General features: G+C 34.2%; 2 long non-coding RNA genes across 4 annotated transcripts in view; one reads left to right on the forward strand and one right to left on the reverse strand.

The window, feature by feature from the left end:
• The window catches only part of LOC122199345, a 63618-nt gene extending 54463 nt beyond the window's left edge, over nt 1-9155 (reverse strand). For both annotated transcript variants that reach the window (XR_006193486.1, XR_006193481.1), the window contains exon 1: nt 9037-9155. This is a non-coding gene — a long non-coding RNA (uncharacterized LOC122199345). The remainder of the gene's footprint in view (nt 1-9036) is intronic.
• LOC122199341 overlaps nt 1-21708 on the forward strand; it is a 166160-nt gene extending 144452 nt beyond the window's left edge. For both annotated transcript variants that reach the window (XR_006193474.1, XR_006193480.1), the window contains one exon: nt 21554-21708. This is a non-coding gene — a long non-coding RNA (uncharacterized LOC122199341). The remainder of the gene's footprint in view (nt 1-21553) is intronic.
• Nucleotides 21709-23217: the final 1509 nt, after the last annotated feature.

The following is a 23217-nucleotide window of genomic DNA, read 5'->3' on the forward strand; positions in this document are numbered from 1 at the left end:
GTCTATATGTAAATAACTAGGCACAGGTCCTTACAGAATCTCTTATTTACAAAGGTCTACAACACTGTTGTTAGTAGGCTAGTGTAGAAAAAAGAGACGACTAAGTTAAATTATTGTTTTAAATTTATATGACACTATTCATATTATTCAAACTTTTTGACAGTCACTTGTTTAACTTTATCCTCAAATTCACCAAGAAAGTGATCTGGAAATATCACATATGCTTTTTATGGACTGGAAAGGAGACCAAAGTTTTTGATGAAATTACTTAAAATTTCATGGTTAAGAACAAGCAGGGCCAGAATTTCTGATTTTGAATCTGATATTCTGATGGATGTATTTTAAGAAAAAATGGAAGGGAAGATCAATTTTTGCTTGACAGGCATAACCACTCATGAAATTTATCATGTGTATGTGTCTGTGTCCTATTAGATTCCCTACCATTACAGAAAAGGAAACTGAGCTTTTATGTGAAGCTCAGAGCTATAATTAAAACAATCAAATTCAGGATCTCTAAAAAGATTCTGAATAGATTGCAGATTGCTTAAAAGCAGAATATAATCAAGCAAATTCAGAGAGGATTTAATAAAAACTTCTCCTGTCTTAATTATATGTACCAGTTCAATGGAGAGCCTTTAATAAAGAGGGATCATCTTGTTTTGCTTTTAGCAGAGACTCATTATCTTGCCATTTGTCATAACAAATATTTATCTTAAAATTTGTATGTGACCGACCTTATAACTTTTCTCTCTGTGCAAACTATCTGCATCTGAATTTCCCTTCAACAACAAAAAAAGATAATTCAAAGCTCACTGGGTTTCACATTTTGGGGTCTGTACGCAAAAGTAAGTGAGAGACTGTACACTTAATTACCACCACTTGACTTCTATCAAAATATAATTTGTTTCAACTATGTAGAAATAGAAATAAGTGAACCAGGTTATAAACTAAATTGACAGCATGGACCATATATTATTCTTTCTGTTCACATATTACATTGAAAATGTTACATTGTTTAAAACTTAACTTTAGTACCCGCATCAATGTATGTAGAATTTTCATGACAGAAAAATTAAATTAAATTGAACTGGATATCTATTCTATGCCAGGCATTATGCTAGATCCTAGGAACTCCCTGGTGAATAAAAAAGATATTGCCCTTCATGGCAAAGACTGATAATGAACAAATAACTTAGGTGTCATAGATGTTATAAATGTGGAAATACACAAGGACTATGGATCCAACCTAGATAAAACAGGTAAGTTCTTCCAGAGCGAATTGCATAAGACCTGAGACCTAAAAGTGAGTTGTTAGATATCTAAATGAGGTAGGTACGGAAGAGAGATTTTGTTCACTGAGAAGAGCATGTTCAAAAGCATGGAGAATGTGGCTTATTCTGAGAACACATGGGTAAAAAGCAGGGTGGAAGTGTAGGGTAAGTACTGTCAAAAGTGTACTGAAGAAAAAAGAAGAGGCCATTTACAAGGCCTTGAAGGCCAGATATAGGCCTTTACCCAAAGGTGGAAAAAAAGAAGAAATAGAATATACTTTTATTTTTAAAAAAATATTGAACAGGGATAAGAGAATAGAAATAAATTGAGAGGTTTTGTGGGATAAGATGAAAACCAGAGCTTGAAGAGGAAGATTAATTAGCCCTGGGGAAAGAAGAAAATATGGAGATTAATATGGGAGAGTTATCGCTAACGAATTTGAAGGCTGTGACAATAATGTGATGCTTGTAACTTAATATCTAATATGTAAGGGAGAGCTGTGAATGTGTCTCCTTTCTTACATATGAAATAAGTTTGCAACTTCAAACTTTATACCTGATCTAGGTGGAGCACCTTAATTTTTTTTTCCTCTTCTATACTTTTCTCACCTCTCAGCCCACATACAATATGCTGTCTTTCTACTCTTTGTGAAACTAAGACTAATCTTAATTTATGGCTATCTTCAATTTGCAATTTTTTTTTCTATTTGTGAAAATAGTCCATGAATCATACTTTGGATAGAATTGAAAATGCTTTTCATGACATAGTTAATAACCATACATTTTGGAATTTTTTCCCACTGTATTTAGAAATCTCTTATGATCAGAATCACAAGAACAAGATGGTAAAGGGATCTGTGGGGCATTCTAGTTCATGATCCTCCCCCTGCACAACTACAGAAATTCTGTGTTGCATGGTAGATGGAAGTTAGACGCAAAAAACCTGAGCCTAAATTCCAGGCTTTATAAACTTGGGCAAGCTGTTTAAGCTTCTTAAGCCTCAGTGACTATCTGAAAAATATTGAAAACAATATCTGCTTTTAACATAACATATATAAAGTATATATTACCAGCAGTGAACAATAAATGTTAATTTTTTTCTATAAAATATTTGGACTAGGTTTTTGTTGTCAGTTGTTCATTACTATTTGTTAAGAAGTATTACCGTTAGAACACATCACTACAACATTAATGTTAGTAAGTGTTATTATAAACAAGGATCACTGGGGGCGCCTGGGTGGCTCAGTCGGTTAAGCGTCCGACTTCCACTCAGGTCACAATCTCACGGTCCGTGAGTTCGAGCCCCGCGTTGGGCTCTGGGCTGATGGCTCAGAGCCTGGAGCCTGCTTCCGATTCTGTGTCTCCCTCTCTCTCTGCCCCTACCCTGTTCATGCTCTGTCTCTCTCTGTCTCAAAAATAAATAAACGTTAAAAAAATTAAAAAAAAAAAACAAAACAAGGATCACTGGTTTTAAGGGCAGACTGGGAAACATAATTTTGCAGACATAATTGTTTATAATTTAATGGCTTGCAATATATTTTATTTTAAAAATGGAAGTCTTACTAAGAGTCTTATCAAAGAGTGCCATGATATTCCTACAGTATCTGATATGTGCACTGTGCTTGATGTGCAATTTATACTCCTTATCTAAATTTGAAAACAACTGTTATTGCAAACCACAAAGTAACTGAAACCTTTAGGGTTTGAATAACTCTTTCAAGTTCACTCACCTAATGCTTACTGGAAATGAGCTTTTGAACAAGGCCTATTTGGTGCCACAGACCACCCTCTCTACATTTCATAACATCATAAATCAAGAAAAGAAATTCCACAAAATCTTTTAATTTAAGATGAGATCGAACAAGAACTTCCAACCAGGAACTTGAGAGATACACTTCCAGGAACAATAGCACTCTAAGTTGCTTTGCTACAGGCAAGTAATGAAGTCTTTGTTGTCCAAATCATCAAAGTCCTTGTGATTGACTTTTATCGCACTATAAAAATGAATTTATTTACATGCCTTAAGTCCAAAGTCTCTTTTCCTTAGGGATTATAAATATGAAGAAGCTATGTGTTGTGGAGATTATTTTCCCCACTGTCTTCTGTGGGAATTGGACACAGAGGTCTAGGCTGTGGGGTGCATATTCCATAGACTACTCAAGAATGTAAAAAAAATAATAATTTACCATCCACCAAATTAATGTTTTGCAGTAGTAGGGAAAATAAACCTATGACACATTTGATTCTGCTGGCTCTGACTTAATTACCTCAAGACTCAAGACCCAGTATTGAAGATGTTATAAGTTCTAGATGGTCCTCCACTATCACTACCAAGTTACAAAATCCCTTTATATATTAAGCCAACACAAAATATTCCTGACATGCTACACATTGGTGAAAGTAGCTTCCATTTCACTGCTATGTCTCTGGATACTGTCAAAATAATAAAACTTAACTGCCATCTAAATTACTCTGTGACCTATTTGCTTTAGGCAATAAAAAAATATAAAAATGATTACATGTATTTTATAGTCTCTCTAATTTTTAGACACAGTAGCAACACTCCAAAATAGCAGGATGAAGTAGATTGGAGAAGAATCCTTTACACAGCCCCTCTCATTTGGGACTGTGTTTACATTATGCATGATAGAAGCAGGTGTTTGCAAGATACAAGTTCACACACGCACACAAATTTACATAGGTGCTAAATAATTAAATAGTTACATTTGGTATGCTGTACATAGAGCAGTAGCACAGATGAGTTTGCAACATTAAAGGCTTTTGGATTGTGGAGTTATAGTCTGGTATTCAGATTGTTGATGGATTTTTAGTGTGGGAACAGGGAAGAGCTAACTGTACTGATGATTTTCAGATTGCACACCCCCGCTATTTCTCATCTGCTGAAGTGAAAATCATAATATTGCACTGAAGCTGAGCATTAAATTCTTCAGTTCATTTGCATTCACCTCTCCCCTGAGTCCTATTGTCCTCTCTCTTTTTATGTTATAGCACATGATTAATTTATTCACTCACAATTACACTCGAAACAAAGCTTAAATTTAAGAGGTAACTTGTTTTAAAGAGGAGAGGTGAAGACACTGCCTTTAGATGATGAGTTCAGCCTGAAATTTAGTTAATAATAAGAACTTTATGGTATGAGAGTTTTGAGCATGGAGTAAAGGAAATCTCATTTAAAATGGAGTGGCGATGGGGCACCTGGGTGGCTCAGTCGGTTAAGCCTCAGACTTCAACTCAGGTCGATCTCGCGGTCAGTGAGTTCGAGCCCCGTGTCGGGCTCTGGGCTGATGGCCTGGAACTTGTTTCAGATTCTGTGTCTCCCTCTCTCTCTGCCCCTCCCCCGTTCATGCTCTGTCTCTGTCTCAAAAATAAACGTTAAAAAAAAAAAATTAAAAAATAAAATGGAGTGGCGAGCGTGCCCGGGTGGCTCAGTCGGTTGAGCGTCCGACTGCGGCTCAGGTCACGATCTCGTGGTCCGTGAGTTCGAGCCCCGCGTCAGACTCTGTGCGCTGGCTAGCTCAGGGCCTGGAGCTTGCTTCGGATTCTGTGTCTCCCTCTCTCTCTGCTCCTTCCCTGCTCACACTTTGTCTCTCTCTCAAAAATAAAGATTACAAATAAATAAATAAATAAATAAATAAATAAATAAAATGAAGTGGGGGAATTCCTGAAGGGGGCGCTCTCACATGTACCAGTACTTGCAGTCTGCCTAATCAGCGGGAAGAATATAATTTTTACACTGAAGAGTTTCACATAGGAATTTTATTTCCCGCCTTTGAAAAAAGTAAGGCAGATCTCTACGTGCCCCAGCAACAACACACTATCTACCACTTGTAGCCAATGAGAAACCGCCACAACTTCATTATTGCTGTTCTCCAGTGAACTTCTGTTAAAAATAACCCTTCCCAATTTCCTCCTAAAAGCTACTAAAGCTGACCTTCTCTTGGCCTCTTCGAACTTGACTGTTTGCCATAGTTTGCTTGTCTCAAATAAACTCATTTTGCTAGCAAAACAACTGGCCATTTTAGTTTTAGGGTTGACAGTCTTACATATTGTAAAGTATCTATGTATTAGACCATTTGGTGATATTTGTGTATATGTTATTACAAAGACATAGGGCAGTCATATTTGTAATTTTATGGCAAATAAAATATATATTTGCATAGAGATAACTTGACTTACCTAAAGCTTTAGCATTTTAGCCGTATTTTTTTGTTAAGTATTTGCTATTAATTTGAAGATTCTGGCTCCTATTATTATTATTATCATTATAAATCTCTCTCAAGAAATGTGATTTTCAAGTGAAAATCACATAGCATATAAAAGTTCAATAATTTAATCATCATATCATTTTTAGGAAAATAAATCTGGAAAATAAATCTGAAATCCAGGAATTTTTACTATAGCAAAATAATTTTTAAAAAATATTTAAATTTGATGAATGATGAAATTATCACAATATTAGTGTCTTTATATAGTTCTGCTTTTATGAAGTTTATCTGGGACTCAAAATTAACAGATTGTTATTAATGACGTTGATCATTCTTCATTCTTTATGTATATGTATATATACATATTGATATATATTTATAGACACGATTTTTAAAAATATGTACATTTACATATATATGCATTTCTTGATGCCTCTCACAGAATGCCTAATCCTACAGCAATCACACAGAAAACACAACCACTTGAAATAAAAAATATTATCTCCTTTATCACTTTTATACAGACTTATCGATGTATTTTCTATTAGCTATTTGGTAGTATAGATCCTGGGAATATTAAGTGATACAGAAAGGTATTTCTTAATAGAGTTTTATGTTCTACTGACATTCATCTCTAATACTACTATTTTTTTTTTTTTTGGTAATTTCCTTATATTTATTTATTTTCAAAGCCATAGTAACTCATCATTCCTCTACAGCTTCAAATAGTATCCAAAGTAACCAGACCTATTGGCATTTTTCTGTTAATGTCATCTATATTATAAGTTCCATGGTTTTAACGGCAAATACTGAGATAGTAATGTAGGGTTGTATCATGTAGTGAAGCATTTTGATTTCCCTTATAACCCAGCACTTTCTTCTGTACCACTACTTACTACTATTCATCTCTGTTTACAGTTATTATGTATAAGTATGGAGATTAAGTGTATCTGTGCTGAAAAACTGCCACACTCCTCAAATACATTTGTAAAAAAGCAGTTTCTAAATAACACATATGTCAGTAGTGTGAATGGAGACAACATCTTATGCATGCCTTTAAATGTCAGTGAAAACATGTGCGGGTGTTTGGGTGACGCGGGGCAACAGGGAAAGCTCCTTTAAATCAGGCTCATTAGTCCCTTTGCCCTTCTTTTTGTATTCACTTACTTTTTAATTGTTTCCATAAATGTGTAGATATTTGTTTTTCCACTACAGTCCTACAGAATTAAAGGGTATTCTTAGGATTAAGAATTACAAAACAAAAATAAATAAATATATTTTTTAGAGAATTTCTGAAATCCTAGAAAAATCTTTTAAGGTAGTAAATTTCCTCCCAATGGGACTTTTTTCCCTTTTCCTTTCCCAGTTCGAGCAACACTAAACTGTGCTATAATTTCCCAGATTTCCTACAATACTGTTTTTTGTTTTGGTTGATCTTCACTGTTGTGAGCACAGTGCTGTTTGTTTGACATATGCAAGAACTGTATCTGATTATTCATAGAACACAAAACAGCTTCATGGAAAAGTCTGAAATTTCTAAGCAATAAAGTATTGTGGTGTACTGATACTATAGGTAAGGGAATTTTCCTTATTGGGATTGTCTGTCTATTGATAGATATTTTAGCACAGAAGGCACATACCTCCTTACCTATTCATTTATATACAAATACAAACTAATTATAGAATATAAAGTCAATGCATTTATAAAAACACAAACTTTCTTAGTGGGAACAAACTTTCTTAGTGGGAAAAAGAAATAATTCATTTCTCTGCACGAGAAGCAAAAGTACCTATGTTTCTTTTCCTTTGCATGTACCACCAAGTACAGTCTTAGGGTTAAGTAGGACTTAGATCAAATCAATCTCACGAACCTGTTTGATGTTTGTCTCCTGACACCCTTCTTTGGAAAAGACAAGGTCTTGTGACATTTTATCCATTCATTTAATCAATGCATGTATTGAGCATCTATTTTATTCTGGGCACAGTGCTAGCTACTGGTGACCCTGACATGGACAAACCAGATATGCTCCTCTCCTCATGGATTTGGTGCATGTTCCCTGTGGAATTCAGATGGTATTCTCTGACAGGACACTGAAGTCCTCATGATTTTAGCAGTATTTTCTTTACCCCCTTTTTCAAACCTCTTGTATTTTAAGAGGTACATTTTATTATAACATTTTTAATAATAACTAGGAATAATTTTAAATAGGAAATATGTGATTGAAAAATATGCCTTATTATCTGTCCTTATCATATTATAATTTAACCAATAAAATTGAAAAGAGTGACATCCATATATCAAAGTAAGGGAAATGTACAATTCACCTGGTAACCACTGATAAACACTTATACAATTTGCCCAGATTGGTTTATCACATAACAATAAACTGTAAAGAAAACTTTTCTAGGTATTTTTAAGTCTCAATTTTTCTTTTGACAGCAAATGCTAATGGCATTTGCAATTTAGCATAGCTATTAACTGATATCAGTCCAAAGAGAAGTCTTATTCCAATTCCCACTGAAATCCATGCACTTCCTAATACTGAAATTATTCCACCTTTATTTAAAAATCTTAAATTGCACCATTTTCATCAGCGGCACATTGCTTGGAAGCAGTTTTCCCAGCAGTCCTTTTTACCACACATCAATCAACATGATTAGTCCTGCCAAATACTCAAAAGAAAGAAATAAAAAGGTGAAAATAAGACCAACTTGCCAGGTATAACTTTGTAGTTCAAATGATTTGAAATCTCTGTACTAGTGATCATTGTAGCCCTGGGAATATTTAGAGGAAAGTAGTCTTGAAGTGAAATTTATTTAAAAAAAAATCTTTAAAGAAAAATCTATTTTCACTTTCTTGAATACTCCTTTCTACAAAAATGTTAAATGGATGGTGATGAGCTCCTAAATTTCAATTCCTAATAATTTAGACAATGCATCAATGATTACTTGTAAACAAACCTAAGGAAAAATATATAAGCAAACTGCCCAAATATATTTTTCTATATTCACTGTCATTAAACATAACTCCTCTGTAATTGCATAACAAAATGAGATCATTTTCTAACTTGCAAAGGTAAAAATTTACACAGATAATATAATGTTCTTTTAGCTAAGTATTTTAGACAATTTTTTTAAAATTTTTTGTTTTCCTTATTAGTACTGTGGTATCAATAATAATGCTAAAGTAATTCAGTAGTATAATACTTTGCTGTTTTTACCTAGACTTTCTTTTAGTTTATTGGCAGATGACAGTTTTTAGTATAACTTAAAATTTAAGGCTAAAAATTTAATATAAAACTGTAATATGCATCAGTCTCAGGTGAAGTCATGGGAAACAGTACACATGAGGACTCTACAACCAGCTCAAAGAGTTCTTACTTTTTTTTTCCAATATGATGTGCTATGTGAACAAATGAAAAGTTGATGGTCTTTTCTATTCAAAGTTTTACAAATGAGATTCTTCACTCTAGTATTTTTCAATTTTTTCCCTATATTTATATACACACATTGGGGATGGATATGCTATATGTACATACCTGGTCATGAAGAAAGATATCTGTATCTGATGAAGAGGGATGTATAGTACATTGAGATCCTAGACAGGAAATTCAGTTGAAAGTATAGATGAAAAGGAAATATCGGTGTCAGGTGGCAAAAGTGCTAGACAATAGAAGATATTGTCATTGAATTCCAGAGACTATCATTCCTTTCCCAACTATCCACCTATACCACCCCCACCCCCCACTTTAATATATGTGTTGGATGGGTTACCAATAATCTAAGACTCTAATAAGTATCTCATCCTCTTGCCATTATTGCACCAGAAACCCCAGCCTAGATCAATCAACATACAGTATTCTCACGGTGAAAGGAATGAATACAATAGAAGCCAACAAGAGTTTACCACTGACTTCCCAGAAAAGTTTTCCACTTATAAAATCTCGGCAACATCCATCCCTTTGCTGCTGAATAAAATTGCTATTGCTTCCAGCAATCATTCTAAATCTACCATGACTGTCAAAGAATGACTGAGTGGGACCATGGAAAGGGTATGCATAAATTGTGTTACTATATGCCATTAAATCATCAGACCCTGAATCCTATGCTCACTGTAGGATTTCTCTGATGTGATTAAATATATATTAATATTGTTAGAAGCAATTTGAATTGGACTTTCTGCACCTTGAAGCTAAAATCATTTTAAATAAAAGATTGCCTCTAAGTTTGATTGAATGTTAGCTTGATCTTGATTCAGTAATTGATTCACCCTTTGGACATTTATTAAAGATCTACTAGCTCAGTAAAGACTACATTTGGCTGCCAATAAGTGCCTTATATGTTTATTTCTATCTTGTATAAACACACTCTAGATGTAAGTGGTCCCAAACCAGTTATTGTGCTTAGTCTATGAACTTCCCAGGGAACCAAGGACTATCCTGTTCAGAACTTTGTCATGTTCTGAATGGGTTTGCCACCCCCCACCCAATCTCATGTTCCAAAACAGAATGTATGCATCCCAAGAACTGACAGGAGGGAGGAGATGAAAAGGTCAAAATGTATCTGACAGCTCTCTTAAGGAAAATTTCTGGAAGCTTCCAGATTACATTTCTATCCATATTCCATCTGATCTGAACTTATCCACACAGTCACACTGGAGTCCTTGGGGGGTGGGGGAGAGGAAAAGAAAAAAAATCATGTGTATTCTGAATTGGAATGTGTAATTTTGGAAAAATGGGAGTATGGATATTCAGGACAACCAAGAATCTTCGCTACTACCACTGTGTCAGAAATTCTGTTAGCTTTGGATATTAACCAAATACATAATTTACAATAATGACAAGTATATTCCCAGTAGAAAGGATAACCATGCCTTATTGCACAAACCACAATAATTATAAGTGTAAAAGAAGGCACCATTAAAAATTATGCTGGGTAGATCAACATAAATTGAAACTTCTCATGAACTTTATGCATATAAGGAATTTCTTATTTAGGTATCAAAGCCCTTTGCACTTGTCCTACCTAATTAAAACATGTTATATTTGTTGTGTAATTTTACTTACTCAGTTGTATGCTCCTGGTATTTTAAAATTTAAAAGCTAAAATAACTTATTAATGGCTAAATATCATAGGAAAATTTATTATTTTAGACATTTGGGGACATTTTGAAAACTGTAAATGAATGTGTCCATACATTTTATTCTGTATGATAACATTTGAACAGTTTCTATGTTTTATTTTTTGAGTATTTCTTTTCCTCTATGGTTAAGCTGTCAGGTATTAATCTTGGTTTTGATCACTATGCTTTTAGGAGTCATTCTAACACCCCCATATAAAATTGTTGTTCTAAAGTAGTTTGCTCTGGGCTGAACAAAAAAAATGAAAGAGCTTATTAGAATAGTGTGTAAAAAAAATGCCAAGATATATCCAACAGAGTAAAGTACATGAATTTCAGGGCATAAAACTTTAGACAACCGTTTCAATCTTCATGCCTGTGATTGCTGACTTTAATTTTCAATGATTGCTCAAGAGACTTCAGATTATTAAAGGAATCTGCATATAAAATATAAAAATATGTCCATTTTCTATACATTATATCACATTCATTCATTAGTTTTATGCAAATTGCTAATTCACTCATCATTGCCTTCCTGTAATACATCAAGTATATTGTCACTATGAACTCAGGGAAACAGAAATTAATCCATGTTGTTCAAAGTGGCTAAATGGTTATACAGGTGGTGGAGGACTGAATGATCAAAAGAAAGATGACAGGGGGCGCCTGGATGGCTCAGTCAGTTAAGCGTCCGACTTCAGCTTAGGTCACTATCTCACAGTCTGTGAGTTCGAGCCCCACGTTGGGCTCTGTGCTGATAGCTCAGAGCCTGGAGCCTGCTTTGGATTCTGTGTCTCCCTCTCTCTCTCTGCCCCTTCCCCACTCATGCTCTGTCTCTCTCTGTCTCAAAAAATAAATAAAAACATTAAAAAAAAGAAATTATTTAAAAAAAAAAGAAAGATGACAGGGGCTGAAGGAATAAATTGGAAGAGATAATACTAAGAAATAGAAGTTGTTAGTAATGTCTCTCAACTGGAGGGCACCAGCCTACATCAGCTACTGCACACTAGAAGAGGCTATCGTAGTAGTTCTGGACACACTAATAAGATGAGTGGCATTGACACAATCAAAATGTGTTCAAGTACCATATCTCACTGCTACCACTGCTCTAAGTAATGCTAGCAAATGCCAATACAGTAGTCACCCCACCTTATCCATGAAGGATACATCCCAAGAACCTTCAGTGGATACCTGAAACCATGGACAGTACCAAACCCTATATGTACTATGTTTTTTCCTATACATACATACCTATGATAAAGTTTAATCTATGAATTAAGCATAGGAAGAGATTAACAACAATAATAAAAATAGAACAATTATAACAGTATACCGTAATAAAAGTTATATACATGTGATCTCTTTATCTCTTAAAATATCTTATTGTCCTGTACTCACCCTTCTTGTTATGATGATGTGAAATGATTAAATGCCTTGTGATAAGATGAAGTGAGATAGGTGATGTAGGCATTGTGACATAGCATTAGGCTACTGCTGACCTCCTGAGGATACATCAGAAGGAGGATCATCTGCTTCCAGATCCCAGCTGACCACAGGTAACAGAAACCATGGGAAGTGAAAACAGGGGACCACTGTAACTGCTGTGCTAGAATCAGGAAGCTCCTCTTTCTCTCCTCCCTTCTGATCTATCAGCAATGAATCCTGTTGGCAGAACCTGTTAGAAAACCAGCCAGTGAGACATGAGACAAATGCAGTTTGTGAATTCTCAGTGTTCTAAAGGACAATGGAGAACAGAAAATAACAAAAATAGAGAAAAAATTAAATAAGCAAAGACACAAATGAAGACCAAAATTTGAACTTGAGAAGATTAACCATAAAAATAGAAAGTGAGGATTGATCTTATTGGCTCTTGGATAGATCTATGATGTTTGCTTCTTACTCTCATGATTTCTCTGTAGGCTCTTCTGCCTGGAAATTTTAGAGTAACTCAGAGACAGTCACATTACTCATTTCAATTTGGATTTTACTTTAGTTAATTAAGAGAATACTCAGTACATGGGTCACACAGACATATGAAGCACATGTACACAATTAGACTGAGATCTCCCATAATTCTCTGGAATGTTGACATAACCCAATAAATTCACTTGTTTTCTACAATGAAATTATTTTTCTGCCTTTATGACTGTTCTCATTGTAGTAAACACACATTTCTTCATTTTCCTTTACCATTCATCTAAAATACATATATACAGTATATCGATGCACATACTTGTATTAATTAGGACAACTTAGGTTTTATTGAGCTAACAAGCAACACCAAATTCTGTACACACAAAGGTTTATTTCTTGCTGCCCTCCATCTGCTTGTAGGCTCAGATATCTGTTTAGATGACACTGTTTCTGGCCATCCACGTGGCTAATCAGTCATCTAGGCTGCTCAGATCTTATCATTCCTCCTCCACCTCTGAATAAGGTCTTCTTGCATTTCCCAGTGGGATATGGTATAAGTGGAAGGTCTCACATGGGCTTTCCTAAGACTATGCATGGAAGTGATTTGTTACTTCTAGTCACAAATCACAAAGTCAACTGAAATGTAACGGAGCTAGAAAAATAGGAGATTCTATGTCTTTTACACTTACTATTTGCCACTAAAGGTCTCAGGGGCTAGGAATACAAAGAAGGAAATAAACACATCATCTGACAAAATGTTCTTGGGGAAGAGACTACTTAAAGTAGCATAGTCTGGAAAAACATCCCTGAAGATGTGACATTTGAGTTCAGATCCCTATGGGATGTGCTTTGTTTGAGATCTATTTACTACTGATTCTGACCCAGACTCTATAGTTACATGCTAAACTGTGGATTTTTTATTTAGTTGAGATGCAAATAACTTCTGACCAGAATAACTCAAAGTCATGGTTATATTTCCTTCTAGAACATAAATATTGTAAACATAAAATTCTGAACATAAGTTTGTATATAAGCTGGTGATTTTTACTATTTATTTCTTAATTCTTATAATCAATTCTTAAAATGTTCCCATCTCTGCAACAAGTATAGCTGTGACTGTACTTTGACAAGACAGCAACACAATTCAATGGCAAAAGAATCGGGCATCTTTTCAATAAATGGTGCTGGAACAACTAGACACCCACATGCCTAAAAAGATGAGTCTAGAATAGACCTTATACTTTTCATGAAAATCAACTCAAAACATATCACAGACATAAACTTAAAACACTATTATAAAACTCCTATAATATATCATAGGAGAAAATCAAGGTGACCTTGGGTTTGTCAATGACTTTGTGAATATAATACCAAAAGCACAATCCATGAAAGAAAAAAGAATGATAAATTGGAACTTCATTAAAATTAAAAACTTCTAATCTGTAAAATATCCCATTAAGATAATGAAAGGGCAACCACATACTAGGAGAAAATATTTGCAAAACACCTATTGGATAAAAGACTGGTTTCCAGAAATATAAAGAAACCTTAAAAGTAAATAAGAAAATATGGGGCACCTGGGTGACTCAGTCAGTTAAGCGTCTGACTTCGGCTCAGGTCATGATCTCACAGTTTATGAGTTCTAGCCCCGCATCAGGCTCTGTGCTGACAGCTCAGAGTCTGGAGCTGGCTTCAGATTCTGTGTCTGCCTCTCTCTCTGCCCTTCCCCTGCTCACACTCTGTCTCTCTCTCAAAAATAAGAAACACTAAAAAAATTTTTTTAAAAAAGTAAATAAGAAAATAAATGATCCAATAAAAACTGGGAAAAAATATCTGAACAGACTACTCCTCAAGGAAAATATATAGATGGCAAATAAGCACATGAAAAGATACTAAATATCATATATCCCTAGGGAATAGCATATTAAGACAACAATGAGATATCACCACGTACCTACTAGAGAGGCTAAAATTCAAAACAAGAATAATACCAAATGCTGGCAATGATAGGAGGTGACAGGAATGCTCATTCATTTCTGGTGAGCGTAAAATGGTACAACTATTAGAAAACAATTTTGGCAGATTTTTACAGATCTAAATATACTCTTATTATGTAATATGACAATTGTACCCTTTAGTATTTACCCAAATGAGGTGAAATATTATGTCCACATAAAACCTGCCCATGGTGGTTTTATTCATCATTGCCAAAACTTGGAAGCAACTAAGATATTTTTCATTAGGTGACTAGATAAGTAAACTGTGGTACATCTATACAATGGAGTATGACTCAGCACTAGAAACACAAATTGCTATCAAGCCACAAAAAGACATGAGGGATCTTAAATGCATATCGCTAAGGGAAAGATGCCAAATATGAAATATCTACATACTGTAGGATTCTAACTACATGACATTCTGGAAAAGACAAAACTATGGACACAGTAAAAAAAAAAAAATCAGCATTTGCCAAAGGTTGGAGGGAAAGGCAGGGATGAATAGGTGGAGCACAGTAGTGTTTGGAACATGAAACTATTCTGTATAACGTTTTAATGGTGAATAAATGTCCTGATACACTTGTCAAAACCAACAGAATGTTCAGCACAGAATAAACCCTAATGGTAAATAGGGATTTGAGTTAATAATGGATCAATATTGGCTCATCAATCTTCAACTGTACCTCAGTAATGTATGATGTTAATAACAGTGGAAACTAGAGGAAAGGTGGGTGGTATATATGGTCAATCTCCACTTTCTGCTCAATTTTTCTGTAAATGTTAAACTACTCAAAAAATAAAGTCTTTTGAAAAATATTCTTTGTATCGATTTTACCACACTGCTTGTGCTTTCATAAATGAATTTCGTAGATTCCAGACACATTTGTACTTGGATAAAATCAAGATTTTCTGAATTTTGAAAATTATTTTTTTACATGTTAGTCATAAAAAGTATACAGAATCAAGTATATAAAAGTTGAAGATAATTTTAATGTGTATACTTATATAACTACAGCAGTAATTATATTAGGACTAAAGACCCTTAAAGTAAATCTGGAATATTAGAAGAAAATTTCCCAGACTGAAGAAATACATAAGTCTGTATATGTATAAGGCCTGTCAAGTCCTAAGTAGTAAGAATGAAAAATGACCCACAAGATACATATCACGGCAAAAATTTTGAACTATAAGGAAAAATAGAGACTACGGAAAACTTTTAGAAGTAAGACAAATTGCCTACAAAGGAATGAGAATATAAGTAATGCTGACTTTCTCATTACCAAAACTGGATTACATAGAAAATGTTTTAAGAAAATTTGAAAAATAATCTTAATTCATAAGAGCCTATTTTATCAGACACTTGGTATTAAACATAGCCATAGTAATTCAAACAATATAACACTGATGGAAGAGAAACTGATTTGGAATTTAGGATTCTGCATCCAAACCAAATGAACTTTAAAAATGAGAAAACAAAATAAACTTTGTGAAAATACGAGGACTCAGAAGGTTAAGCCCCCATGCATGCTCTCTAGAATAATACTATAAAAATACTCATATCAAAAATCTAAAAACTGTCAGATTCATCAACAGAGTAATATTAGAATAGGTATTGATATTAATGAAATTAAACTTTGTACTATGAAATATGTAAGTAGATATTTTCCATATAATTTATAAGTATTACACCAATATCTAATAATAATAGTTAATCGTAATTGAAGGCTTACTGTATCATGTATTATGCCTTTGAACATATTCTGTTATCCAGCTGTCATAATTCTCTGACATAGGTCATATTTTATTTTATATCTATCTTATAGATGAATAAACAGAGGTTTGTTGTGGTTAACTTGGAGAACTAGAATTCAACCACAAGCAGTCTGATGCCACTGTCTTCTTAATCAATATATTATAACAAGACTGTTTAAAAAAAGTGGGAAAGTATTGAACAATTATACTACCCTATAATATGGATAACATCTTATCAATAACAATCATAGGGATGATGAAATTAGAGGATGTTTGAAGAAATTCTAGAAATTACATTAGGAATGGCTCTAGATTTTTAAAAATAATTGTTAATTTACATAATTTATATTAAATATTTGTATTAATTTGTGTCTAAAAAAGCAAGATACTAAAACAATACATTATTCAAAAATTTATGAGGATGCAAAATTCTGTATATTAATTCATAATATATTTAATAAATAGATACCGATAGGCAAGAGATTAAAATCTAAAAGACTGAATATTTATGTAAAAATAATTGAGTTCCATAAGGAAACTAAAATATATATTTGAAATAGATAACATTTTTTTGATTGCTTAATGTGTCCCAAATGCTTCTATTTTTCTGAGAAAGGAAAAGTAACACTTTATTGCACATCTGAAAATAAGTTTGAGAACTCAGCTCAGACATCCTGCCAAATGCCTGTAATTTTTTTATCCTTTAATTTCTGGTGTAGTTCTCATACCTCTTATCCCATTCTACCTCTTCCTGCTACCTCATCATTGTACCATCACCTCTGTCCCCTTCCTCCAGGGGACAATCCAGCAATTAGGTTAGAATTTGAAACAGAAGTCAGAAGAATGTTCTCTGAGTAATCGCTAACTTCATCTAAGAATAGTCTTGTCATTTTTAAGATGAAAAAGATAGAAATATAACAAAAGATGGAGGAAGAAAAAAGTACATCTAAAGACAGGATTAACAGATAATCGTATCTCATCAACAGCTTCATCTGTCTGATGAGTTTTGGTTTTGTCCTCTTCTCCAGAACCTGCTTCTCCACAAATTCTCTAAACTCCAATAGTTCTTTGATCTTCTTATATGCATCAGTGAGAAATGCTCGAACTTGAGGGTACTTTAAAATCATGAAATATGTCCATCAAAAAAATTGGAATTTTCTAGGTCCTTCTGCAGAATCTGATTCAGAAGATCTAGCTTAAGTATCTGCATGTTTAACAATCTCTCTGAGGGCTCTTGGGTGGATGGTCTTCTGGCTGTATTTTGCTCCAGAGTTTCACTAGAAATTTCTAGCTATCCTTTATTCAAATTATATTTTTGATCCAAGGCTTTTAATGATGTCTTATTCTTTTAACAGTTAAAATATTAAATGCCTTAGCTTGGTATTTAGTGGCATTTGTACTCAGTACCTCAAAATTAATCATTCAATCATTCATGCAGCCATTAATCAATCCTTTCATTCATTAAACAAACAAGCATCCAGATCTTATTATGTTCTAGGCACTATTGTTGGTTCTGGAAATACAGCCATAAGAAAGGTTCTTTCTTGACCATAAAGAACTCTGTAGTAGATTGTACTATTTTTTACCAATATCTACAGGGTCCATCTATAAGGTTTCATCGATCCCTTCCGTGTTCTCCCTGTTAGATGAATATACCCACTTCTCCCTTTTGTATCAGAGCTAATGGGCCATACGGTTATCTCTGGCCAACAAAATGTAGGAAGAAATGACATATCATATTCAACCAGAAGTTTTAAGAGCCACAAAACCAGTATACCCTAAGCAACCCCCTGTTCCTTTAGCCTGAGTTTTGGAATAATAAGAAACAGAATAGAACCTATAGTAGAGGACACAAAACAGTAGTGAGAAATAAACCTCTGTTATATGAAGCCAGTAGGATTGTTAGTGATACAAATTTTAAACACTTTTTTATTGGCTTACAGGCAACAGATTTATTCCTCATAGTTCTGGAGGCCTAAAGTCCAAGATCAGGGCACCAACATGGTTGCATTATTTGGTGAGGGCCCTTTTTCTGGTTTATAGCTGATGCCTTCTCCTTGTGACTTCACATGGTGGAGGGCAATATAACTATTTGGAAAATATGTCCGAGGAATGTTGCATAACAGATTGTTTTCAAACTGAAGATAAGAGATATTGGGAGCTGTCTTCAGTGGTATTTTACAAAGTCCTATCATCAGCCCTTTTCTGCTCAGCATTGTTATTAATGTCTTTGATAAAGTCATTTTGGTTGTTGATGACACAGATTAGCCAGAGCAAAAAGAAATAATCAACACCTGACAAGTGTTGCTTTTCAGATAAGCAGAATAAGGAGAAAAGGAATATCTACCTACCCAAACAAAATAAAAGACAAGTATGCAATTATACATGTTTATACACACACAGATAAACACTCTACACAGACTGCATCCCCAATTTGGTTATCCAAGGATATAAAATCATAATGAAAATAAATTTTCCACTATGCCAAAACAGATGTAGCCAGAGTCTGTGGTAGGGCAGGTAGGGTCTTACCAGTTTCCAAAAAGTCAATTTATTTCATGATTCTGACCTTTTACATGTGGAACTTCAGCTGACATTTGGAAACTCTTAAATTGTTAATCAATGTGCTGCTTTTAAGGAAACATATGGAGGTCTTGAACCAAACAAACTCTGTATCAGCAAGGCCATACCATTCCAGAAGGAGAACTCATCGTTACTGCCCAAATGCCTCTGAAAAACATCTCTGCCTCCAGCTTTCTCAAGAAATCCTTTTTCCGTTAGATTACAACAACTGGACTTTAAAAATATCTGATGGGAATTATGAAATAAAACAAACTAAAATTAAGCCATGATAAAAGTAACATCTGTATAAAACCCTACAACAAAAATACAGGCTAGAAAGGGAAGCAGGGGTAACTTTGGTTTACCAAGAAAAAATGTTCGTCTCAAAAATATATGATTTTATTTTAACGTTTGCTAGTTCACTATGCATCTACAGTATTAAATATTTGCACAGTACTACACTTTAAATAGAATTGTTACAGAGTAATACAAAAGCCAGGTAACATATCATAAGAGAAGTATAAAAGTATAGTTTGGAAAAATAAATATAATAACCATCTTCAAACACTCAATGGACTTACAGATGGAAAACGAACATGTTTATTTCATGCGCAAAGGTCCAGGGAAAATTACAGGGAACCTGATTTTTAATCAATCCAAATGAGGAATGTTAAACAGAAAACAACAGCCAAAAATGGCACCACTTATGCTGAGTCCCCAGACTGAGGTTTAATATACAATCCATCTGAAGTTTCAACCTCCCCCAGAAATGTAGTTATAACTGGTCAGTCAGGAATTGTCTCAATTGATGCCAGTGGAGTAGTCTGCCATGTGGGCCCTCTCCATCCCCCAAAGGAAGATGAGGTCATCTGCTGGGTAAGAGCCCATTTTCCCCCTTAACGAAAAGCAACCTTGCCAGGAATCATCCTTTTCTTCTACTAACAAAGGATGCCCCACCTTCCTTCCTATAAAAACCTTCCATTTGTACCACTCTGAGCTTCCCTCTACTTGCCAGATGGGATGGTGCACACTTCATGAATCCTTTAATAAAGCCAATTAGATATTCAAATTTACTTGCCTGAATTTTGTTTTTTAACAGGAAATTGACTTGAATTAGAACAATCTATTAATAGGTATAGACTGTGTCAAGGGAAAAACACAAAGTGATTTGTTCAAAAGAAGTCTAACAAAGCATCTCCAAAAGATTTTGTAGAAGGGATTAAAATGACACCATCAAGGGGTGCCTGGGTGGCTCAGTCAGTTAAGTGTCCAACTTCAGCTCAGGTCATGATCTTGCAGTTCATGAGTTCAAGTCCCACCTTGGGCTCTGCGCTGACAGCTGAGAGCCTGGAGCCTGCTTCAGATTCTGTGTCTCCCTCTCTCTCTCTGCTCCTCCCCTGCTTGTACTCCTTTTCTCTCTCTCTCTTTCTCAGAAATAAGTAATACTTAAAAATAAATAAAATGACACAATCAAATCATAAAACCATGCTAAATCCAATCATAAGATATAAGTTATAAATCATAGGTCTGGACTCCATGAAAAATCTCTCACATTATTGTGCAGTGGAAGAGTGCTCAGGAAGTAAATCCATATAAGCCACATTATAGGCTAACATCAACAACACCTGATGTTCATTGATGCGTTGGCCTAATTAAGTACATGTGATATGAAGCCTTATAGGTAGATACAAAGTCATCTATGCTTGTGGTTCTCAACCATGGCTACCCATTAGAATATCACCTGGGAGATATTAATAGTTCTTAATGCCAAGTCCCCTCTACCTTCAGATATTTTAATATAATTCGGAGCAAGTTCTCCCAACATGATTTCTTTCAATGCTTCCAAGTTATTATACATTCATCTAAGGCTGAGTGCCATTAAAGTAGTCTAAATTCACTATAGTGGGATTGAATGGCCGTTCCCACTGGGTGGATTACACATAGTTTTCAGTATTTCTCAAGAAAATGTTCTCATTTGTCTACTTATTAAATAAACACTGAGTCTTTAGCTAGGACTAAGAATATAAGAAAAACTAAAGTAGCTATAAAATAGTGTGAATATAGGGGCGCCTGAGTGGCTCAGTTGGTTGAGCGTCCGACATCAGCTCAGGTCATGATCTCGCGGTCTGTGAGTTTGAGCCCCGCGTCAGCCTCTGTGCTGACAGCTCAGAGCCTGGAGTCTGCTTTGGATTCTGTGTCTCCCTATCTCTGCTCCTGCCCTGCTTGTGCTCTGTCTCTCTCTCTGTCTCAAAAATAAATAAACATTAAAATTTTCTTTTAATTAAAAAAAGATAGTGTGAATATAAATAGCAGAGAGATATGAAATAGAAAAAAGTAAAGGTGCAAAATGCAAATTCCAATCTGAAAGGACATACATCTTGATGTGAGGTGATTTGGATTGGAAAAATCATTAAAACACTAGGATAAAGGGGCAAACTGTGATCAGCTTAGAAAGAACCTCATACCCTAAAGCATTTGAGACTTACTTATCCTGGAACAAAATGTGGTGATATTGAAGACAAGGAGAGGAGCTCACTCCTCCTGCTTTTTCCCACTCACATTTTTTCCCTAACACATAGACATATAGAAATGGTTTTTAATTATTTTTTGGCATGAAGTAGGTATTCTTTAAACACTAGAACACCCAATTTGAAATTCTCTTTAGTCCATGTCTCGAGAGAGAATACAATCCTTGTGTCTGTTTTCTCACAGGGCCTGGAACTGATGACTGATGTTATAGGAAGATATCAATGGGTATCTAGAAACAGGAAATATGGAACTTTGGACAATCGTGACCTCGGAACAAATTGCTGCACTGCTACTTTTCACAAAGGAAAAAAAATCTAATAAACAACTTATTAACAGAATTTAGTTATTTTAAGAACCTAAGACATTAAGGGCCTTGTCTAAGAATCTATTTATACATGTTTTAGTAATAGTTAATGCTATTAAATATTAAATAACTATTATATTATAGCTAATGCTTATTTGGTGCTTCCGGAATGCCATTCACTATCATGTTGTTTTATATTATTAACTGATAAACAAAGAAAATTGTACATAGTAAATGAAATTAAAAAACTAAATTATTATTAAATTATTTCAATCATGCTTGACTATCAGGATACATTAAAATTATAGTAGGTAGTACAGGGAGTATTAAGTAAAATACACATACATACTTCTGTTAATGGTGACTTAAAATAACCCTAGAAATAGGCCACACGCTGCGTTCAAATGAGGTCATGGTCTCAATTCAAGCTTCTGTAAAATACATATATTTTTAATTTTTGGCATCCCTTGTTTGTATGTGTGTGAGAGTGTGCACGTGAATAGCAGTGATTTGATAAGATTATGCAGACATATGGCAAGGAGCTGGGCTTCTTGGCATGTTTTGGCAGAATGACTAGAGATTTTTGAGTTATAAGTGAGCAAAAAAAAGAATACTTTTTAACTTTGTAAAACATTTGGATTTTCATAACTCTATATAATCCAAAATAACAGCAGTTATAAACTTTATACTTGGCAACCTTAACATTCTTATTTCAAACCAAAAGAAGCTTATGTTTTGAAGTCTATGGAAATGTAATCATCTGTAGTCTATTTTCAACACAGGCAGAAGAGGAGTTTAGTTTAAGACCACATCTAACAAAATAATTAAAATTGTTGCAGATACTCTGATTTGTTTAGTATACAACTAAAATGAGATATGAGCTAATGATTTCTAAATTAATATACTCATTAATTTACTCTTCTGCTAGCTTAATGCTATCATTTCTGAAAAAAATTACTTGAATGATGTTCCATAAGGTTTTACAATTTTTAATTCAGTTTTTCATAGCCATAATAAGAAAATTTTAATGATATGCTTCTTATTATTCTGGTTTGAAAAAAGACATGGTATATATATATATATATATATATATATATATATATATATTATTTTTTTTTTTTAAGTTTAATATAAAGACCACAGTAGATAATCTTTTTAAGAAGCCACATTCACATTGTTGGGGCACCTGATGGCTCAGTCTGTTGAGCATCTGACTCTTGGTTTCAGCTCAGGACATGATCTCACAGTTTGTGGGTTCCAGGCCTACACTGGGTCCACGTTGACAGCATGGGGCTTGGGATCCTGTCTCTTTCCCTCTCTCTCTGTCTCTCTTCCCCTGTTCATGCTCTCTCTCTCTCAAAATAAATAAATAAACTGAAAAAAAAAGTTGGATCCTCTTATTTAAATAAATAAATAAAGCCACATTGTTAATGGTTTCTGAAAAATAAAAAGAAAAACAAGACAAAATGTGAAGTTTTTTTTTTTTTTACTTTAAAAATTCATTCTAAATGCATTGAGTTAACGTATTTAATTTGTAGTTCCT

Source organism: Panthera leo, chromosome A1 (genome assembly GCF_018350215.1).
Source record: "Panthera leo isolate Ple1 chromosome A1, P.leo_Ple1_pat1.1, whole genome shotgun sequence".
NCBI lineage: Eukaryota > Metazoa > Chordata > Mammalia > Carnivora > Felidae > Panthera > Panthera leo.